The sequence below is a fragment of the Psammomys obesus genome, unplaced genomic scaffold (assembly GCF_907164565.1).
Source record: "Psammomys obesus unplaced genomic scaffold, mPsaObe1.curated_primary_1811, whole genome shotgun sequence".
NCBI lineage: Eukaryota > Metazoa > Chordata > Mammalia > Rodentia > Muridae > Psammomys > Psammomys obesus.
Window position 1 is genome coordinate 9,920,526 of NW_026596095.1, and position 8,021 is coordinate 9,928,546.

General features: G+C 46.5%; 1 long non-coding RNA gene across 2 annotated transcripts in view; it reads right to left on the reverse strand.

Annotated features, from left to right (window-relative positions):
* Positions 1–501: 501 nt before the first annotated feature.
* LOC129691984 (uncharacterized) overlaps positions 502–8,021 on the reverse strand; it is a 19,315-nt gene continuing 11,795 nt past the window's right edge. The window contains exon 4 of one of the 2 annotated variants that reach the window (XR_008722589.1): positions 502–1,010. This is a non-coding gene — a long non-coding RNA (uncharacterized LOC129691984). Of the gene's footprint in view, positions 1,011–7,479; positions 7,681–8,021 lie in introns of those variants that run through there. The other variant, XR_008722588.1, reaches the window with a different exon arrangement.

The window sequence follows — 8,021 nt, forward strand, 5'->3', positions numbered from 1 at the left end:
AGTGAGAGCCTAGGCTGTCTGTCTAACTTCTTCTGGGCTCTCATTATGGGTTGTCTCTGGGTCACCTGGAAAGCTTGTTAAACACAGACACACCAGAAGGCCTCATATAATAGGTGACCTGCAGGCTTCGCAGCTGGTTGATTCTGGTCTGGGTCTCATGACACCTATAGAAAGCATGCTCTGCCTTGTAAGTTCCAGAAACTGAAGGACTCCCCACAACACACACCCACCCTCCAAGACCTTGACAGCCAAGGCCATCGTGGGAGTTTATTCATGGTAAGCATGTCTTACACTGTTTCGCTGTTTTATTAAAACCTGGTGTTTGAGAGGGGGTAGGGGAGCCAGGGAGGGGGGAGATGAGGGAGGAGGCTACACTCAGAATATTAACTGAATAAACTGTAAAAGTAAAATAAAACCCCGGTATTTGTTTGTTCAAGAAATATATCTATTTGAGAAACAACTTTATATAGTCCTTAAATACATTTATTTCTGGTTGGAATTCAGTCCTGGAGCCAATGTTTTCAAGCCTGTGATTACTGAAATAATGCTTGGGCTGCTCACCACTGGAGGGGCCACAACTCACGGGAGAAGGTGACAAGAAGGAATCAGATTTATTCAATAGGCTGGTCCCAAACCAGATCGGAAGTGGCCATCAGCCTCAAAGCGGCATTTGGGGAAGTAGGGACATGATGTACTGTGAAGGAAAGCAGGGTACCACCAAGAAGCCACACACAAGAAGGCTCCAACGCGAAGAGGTCTTCACTGTCAAGGACCTGGATCTCCGTGTTTCCATCACTGTGGACCTCAACTTCCTGCTTGTTTGTTTGTTTGTGCTGTTCTTGGTTGGTTTTAGATTTTGGATTTTGGAGACAGGGTTTCTCTACGTAGCTCTGGCTGTCCTGGAACTCTCTTGGTAGACCAGACTGGCCTCAAACTCAGAGATCCGCTTGCTCTGCCTCCTGCATGGTGCTGGTATTAACGGTGAGTGCCAGGGCTCCCTGCTTGTCCTCCTGCATTAAAAAAAAGAAGGGGAGCATGCTACTTTCAGGTTGAACCTCACTAATTCACATGTTTTGTTCGTTGACATGCAGAAGTACAGAGTGGGGGGGGACCATTACCTCAGTCACCAGATGTTCTGCTAAAAAAAAAAAAAAATCTTTAGCAGTTAACAACTGAACTATTTACTTGGGGTTTCTCTTTAGAACTCAAAATGACTGGCAAGGGGGGAAGGGCAAATCTCCCAAAGGATTTGGAGAGGACAGCCAACCTGGTAGAAGAGCGAAGAAAGAAGCAGAGGTTAAAAAGCTACTTTTACACCAGGGCCTGACACTCCCTTAGGGAAGCCGCTGGGAAAGCCGTCAGGAATGTTTTCATAAATCTTACCCTTTGTCCGAATGGGATAAGATACAGCCTTCCCCAAGGTCAAATGTGACTTCTAATCTAACAGAGAGCTACTCAGTAACCTGACAGGATAACAGTTCTATACAGTGAACAGCTGTGGGCAGACAATGGCCATTTGGGCTACAAAGCCTTTGTGGGAAGACTGGAGAGGCAGAAAACAATAGTCAAATTTTTTTACCAGCCCCAGCATCACTGAGACTTCCCTGCTTGATGGAGGGTTAGAAGGGCCTGCAGCCATTACCTTTGACCTGTGAAGCTCTCCTGGTACTTTTTCCTTTTACTTTCTTTCCTTTCCTTTTCCATCCCCACACATTCCTTTATTATTTTTTTCTTTTTTCTCAAAAGTATCAGTGATGTCCATGATGTGGAGTCCTTCCCTTGAATGTAATTATTTGCCCTTTTACATATATTGTGAAGGAGTTGGGGCTGGTAGCACCTGTCTGGAATTCCAGCTCTTGGGAGGTGAAGCAGGAAGATTATGAGTTTGAGGCTAGCCTCAGCTGTGTAGTAAATTTGAGGACAGCTGGACTACTTGATGCTGTCTTAAATAAACAGACAAAACAAACAACAAAAAAGACAGCAAAAATTAAATAAGTAAACACAATGGGAGATACACTTTGAGTGTAGGCCTCAGTTCAAAGCTCTCATCTTCCAAATTGAAAGAGCGTGAACAACAGTTTGTGAAACCTTCCCAATCTTCTCTTCTGTTTGAAGGCTCATCGTGATAACCAAAGTTCATTGTGACAATTTCTGAACTAGGAGAACATAGGAAATTAGGTCTCCTGGAACTGAATTAAAATCCAGACAAGCTGCCAAAGTGAGTGAGTCACCAAAGGGTCCATGGCAGTTGGCCATCTATCACCAACGAGGAGGTTAGAAACCAGTGAAAAACAAGTGACTAAGTTTTCCCTCCTGGAGCATGAACCATTCCAACAGACTGCTTTTCCTATTTGAATAAAAGAATTCGAAACCAGGCCTGGCCCGGCCCGTGCTGGCTGAGGATGGGAAGTGCATTCTGTCTTCTGTGCTGGTGACTTTGGATGTGTTCTCAGTCACTGCAGCTCTGTCTTCAGAGGCTCGTGACATGAGGCAGCCAGAAGGGGAGACCTCCTGAGTGGGAGGAAGATTCAACTGTGTACTTAATTCCTGCTTTGGTCAGATGCATGCATTTGGAAAGAACAAGAAAGCTCACATTCCCCTATGAGCTGTTTTACTTATATTCTGTGTGACCCCTGTAGGGCATCCAGCCTTTTTGGAATGTGTTTCCTCATCTGTGAAATGCAAGTAGTTTCTTCACTGAAGGGCATTTGTGAAGGACAAGTGAGTTAGAATACCAGAGTTAATGTACATCTTAAACCTTTAAAGATACAGGTAGGGGGGCCAGGGAGATGGTTCAGCAGATAAGGGTGTGCTATCCAACTCGAGGACGAGGACCTGAGTGTGGGTCCCCAGGCCCTGTGTTCACCAGGTCACGGCAGTGCGTGCCTGTGTTCCCAGGAAGGTCATGAGCCAGCTAGCCTGATCAATGCAGCTACTAAAGAGGGCAACGGCCAACATCCAAACTTGTCTTCCTTCCACACTCTGATATACCTGTTCCTTACACATACAAATGCATACCGCACACACACACACACACACACACAAAATGTGTAGTGTTTTGCTTCTGTGAAGGAATTGTATAGACAGCAATGGCCTACTGAATCCTGAAAATGAAGCAAGTTCTGTTCTTGTAGTTTGATAGGATGCAGTAAGACCCGAATGGACTTTTCTGGTCTCACGGGTATATTTTCATATGTGTGAAGATGGACCTGCATTTTTAAAGGCTAATTACATCATCACTGATTTTGAGACATTAGGTAGTAAAGATATCCATAGTACAGGAAAAGAAAAACAGTCTTGAGCAGCTTACTTTACAGTCACTCCCTCTCGGTGACCTAAGGATGTGATCTCCAAAGTGGGGCCCACCTGCTGGTAGGACAGGAGATATGAGTGCATGAAAAATTACATTTCGTGACCTGGGTATTGTGGTACATGACTTTAATCCCAGCACACCTTGGCAGAGGCAGGTGGATCTCTGAGTCTAAGGCCAGCCTGGTCTACAGAATGAGTTCCAGGACAGCTAAAGCTACACAGAAAAATCCTGTCTCAGGGTGGAGGTAGGAACTACATTCTGCATTTCAATAATTCATTACTCCAATAAATTCTACATGAAGAAGGGGGACCACCCCATTATTTCCCAGACTGTTGTTTAAGATCCAACTGAACATGGAAAGTCCCTGATGCTAAGACTACCCCTTACTCTAGCCGCACGAACCAACCAGCAAGGACAGCAATTTGAACCAAAGGGTTTTTAGGTTTCATGCTTAAGAAACCTATGTTTCCCTCTGCAGAAATCGAGAGGGGCCTACCATGCAATACTGTTCACACAGAGCACCAGTTTCTCTTTGAAAAGTCAAAGTTTGCCTTGAGAGTCGCTGGCCTCCTGCCCTTCAGAGGCCCAAGGCCTCTGAGGACTGTAAGAGGCTGCCGTAATCCTCAGTTGAGGGTCCCTCTGCCTTCACTAGTGGCCCCTTGGCTGCCGAGCCGAGGTTTACTGTTGTTGTAGCTGTTGATTTTTTACAGCTCGGGTTCTAGGTCTTCCGTGGCAGAGTGTTCACTTCAGGCCTCTTAGGACATCGTTGGGAACTTGTTTATTCTTTCTGTGTGTGTGCCTGAGTGTGTGCATCTGTGCCACACGCACTCAGGCTGCCGTGGAAAGTTAGAAGCAAGCATCAGAGCCTCTAGATCTTGAGTTACAGGCAGTTGTGAGACCCTGTGTACATGCTAGGAATGGGACCTAGGTCCTCTGCCTCTCAACCTCTGAGGCATCTCTCCAGCCCCCGAGAGTAGTACTTTTAATATATGTTAATTTAACAAAGGATTAGAGACTAAAATTTTCTTCACCTGTGGGCACAGAAGCTTCTCACACATTATTCATGTGGGCACCCGGGATGATGGGTCTACCTGGGCTTCAGGTCAAAGCTTCTGTGTCTGATTTTGCATTTGCTAAGATGGCCGTGTGAAATTCTCACTGGGACAGAGCTGGAAAGGAGTCCCTGGTGGCAGGAGTAAGACCAGCACACAACTTGCAGCTCCTAAAGCTCTTCTCTCTTCTGCTTCCTGGCCTCAAGGAGCATCCAAGAAAAAAGACAGAGGATCGGAACTAGTGTGAGTCATGAGGGTGGCTGGGAGGGAAGGCTGCGTGGAGATCAAGTTCTCTCTAGAGAGCTGGTTTCTCCCTATGACACATTTAATGGAAGGAGTCTGAAAACAGATCACACGCCTTCATTGTCAGCCCGAGCAGGCAGGAACCACAGACATAGTTTCCCACACAGCTTGCTCCGTCTCACAAAATGCTGTGTCGGTACTTTCCGTTTTCCTTCTTGTTGTCGCCAAACTCCAAATGCTTGCTGGAAAAAAAAAAAAAAAAAAAAAAGATAGGCCTTGTGGCCGCTGTTTGTCATTGTCGGGAACCAGGACAAGAGCTCCTCTGGCTGCTGGTTCCTTGTGACACTGTGGAGGAGTCGTGTTTGGTGTCTGTTACTGAAAGTCATCCAGGCACCTGCCAATTCCAGAGTCCTTGAAAATGCCATTTTCTAACCTTCTGACCATACATTCCCCAGATCGAAGGGTGCCTTTGCCTGTGAGGGATCACACTCCAAAGATTCCCTTATTTATCTCATTCATTTTAAGTGCATCATTAAAAAGAAATTGTTCGGAATTAGTCTGAGGCTCTGATTCTCACAAGTTATTTCCTGGCACTAGAATGGCTGTTAAGTGTGTCATTTGGCGGTGTTGCTAGCTTCTGGCCAGAGCCTTTTAAAAGTCTCTTTTAAGAGTCTGGCCCCTCAGTGCATAGCTCCAGATGGGTTCAGGGAACCCCTCCCCCAGCTGGCCCCCTCTCACACCTCCCCACCCAGCCCCTGTTCAGAGCAGTGAGCCTGACCCCAGAGGTGTGGCTACTCAGGGTTTCCAGGCTGTGCTCCGTGAGCTACCCAGGCCCCCACAGTGATAACAGCCCAGACTCCTGCTCTGCTGAGAAGTGTTCTTCACGAGCCCTTAAAGTGCTTATCTGGCAACTTCTGTGTGTAATACCCAGAAAATGTAAGGCCTCCGGGCTCTGTGTCTTTTCTGAATGTAAAGCCAGCAAACCTCTAAATAGTTTTGGAATGAACAAATAAAATGCACTGGAGATATGCAGCCACTTCCTCCTCTGTGATAGCACCTTGGTTTGGCTTTCCTCTGCCAAAGGAGAGCGAAGTTCTTCATCCTGGAAAATACCTCTTCTCCATCTCTCTGCCTCCTGAAAGTCTCCAGGAAGACTTTCCAACAGTGCGAGGCCAAGGTGGCTGATGTTTCTGGTTCATTTCCAGATGTATCATTTCCTCAGGTTAGTCTGGTCTGATAGAGCTGGGCTGACAGGAGAAGCTCTCGCACAGCCCTGACACCAGACAATTCCAGAGAAAGGAATGGGTCAGGATTGGCAGCAGGCACAGTGGTGCATAGTCTGACCTACGGCTAGGCCTCACTCCCCAAGGGTCAGCAGGCCTCTGCAAGGGTCCAGCTATTTTGGACCAGAGAAAATATCAAATGGGGAAAGACTACATTTGGTTCTGACTATTGGGTTATATGCTCACGATGAACTGAATAGCCACAGCCTTTCTCTGTAATTTGACAACCAATGACACGAATGCAGTGGTGGGAGAGCGGTAGCTTGAAGAATTTGCCCCTTGGATCTTCACACTGTGGATAAGTGATTCCTCATTAGAGAGGAACACTGCACAAACACTGCGGCTGAGTAGAAAGAAGTCAAAAGATCGATAAGCTAGTTTCTCACATTTGTGACCAATTTATAATTCACACGGGATCTCCACGGCATCTCACTTGGTGCCCCCATTGACCTCACGGTGGAGTCTGGGGCTGCAGAGCGAGCTTTGTCGGATCCTGCCCCGCTTCCTCCGGGATGCTGCACCTGGGCCCCGATGGCCTCCTTTCCCACAGTGTCCTCGGAATGTAAGATGCCCTTCCCCTGCCCAAGGCTAATTCTTCCCTGCCGCCGTCCCTGGGACCCCATCAATCACCTGGCAGTAATCTTAGCTTCTCTCTGCCAGCTGGTTTACCCATATTAAAAAGGCCGATCTCTCCTGTCCTAAGGGAAATGAAGCCCTCCCTGACCCGGTGGACCCTCTAGCTACTGTGTCCACCACCCCCTTCTCAATCAAATTGTATGAAAGAGCAGCTACAGTCTCGGGTGCTTCCATCCCATTCTGTGGCCCTCTGCTGTCTGCTCTCTGCTTCTTGTTAAAACTATTCTCTTCATGGTCAACTGTGAGATCCAATTTGACAGGCAGCTTTCAGCCTTTATCCTGCTTGACTTTTTTTTTTTTTTTTTTTTTACGGTGTATTACAGACTACTTCCTCCTCCTTGACACGTTTCTCTTTCCATGGAAATTCCTCCTTCACGCTTCTTCCCACCGTCTCTTGCCGTCCCTGCTCAGCTGCCTTACTGGGTTTTATTTCCTCACCTGTAGCTTAAACAAATTGTTGAAAGATCACCTACATGCCTACGAGTGCTCAAATTAAACTCATAAGCTGAGCCAGTCCATGTGACAGGTACCCAAGGCAGATGCTAGAAGGTATGTAGCACCTCTAGAAACACACCAGCTACCCTTCCCAGCTGCGGTCCTCCTCTAAGATACCACCGTGCCTTCTTCCCCACCACAGGTGAGTTCTGCCTGTGAATCCAGGCTGTGAGCACTTGGTTTTGTTGGCTCAACACTGCGTGAGAGAGAAGTGTCCACATTTTTTAAGGTTATAGCTTGTTCTCATTGCTGTACGGGAGTTGATGGAAAAAAAATATAGCACAGTTAAGGGCTGGCAAGATGGCTCGGCAGGTAAAGGCGCTTGCTGCCGAGACTTGAGTTTGATCTCTGGTGGAAGGAGAGAACTGGCTCCTGCAAGTTATTCTCTGACTTCCACACACATGCTATGGCACAAGACTCCCCCCACACACACACACACAATAAACAACAACAAAAATAGAATTGGCCGTAGTTGATTTATCTTCCTCTATGATGAACATTTATAAAAATCTCTGGCTTTTGCTTTTCAAGAGGGGGATGCTGTGAAGAAATGTGTCCCTGGTTTTTTGAAGACCAGCTCCCTCCATCTCCTGAGATTATCTTCCCAAGTGGAGTTGCCCAGAGGAGTCGGAGATTTGGAGGATGAGACGGTCAAAGACTATTTAGATGTAAAAACATCTTGATAAGAAAGAAGCTCATGGAATGTTCAGGCGCATTTATTTTTCCAAACACAGTTTTTATAAACTAAATTTTTATATCTGCATTTCAACCCAACAATAAGAGAAGTCTGGATATTCACAATCTTTTTTCAGGCAAGATTAAATCATTTCTACCTGATGTACAAAATTCTTATAGGAGCAATTCAGTTCATAAGATATCCCCCCCCCCCCGCCCATAGGACCAATGATTTCTTACAATGGCTAGAGTCCTTCATTATATGTTTGATCATTGATGTGTGTGTGTGTGTGTGTGTGTGTGTGTGTGTGTGTGTGTGTGTGT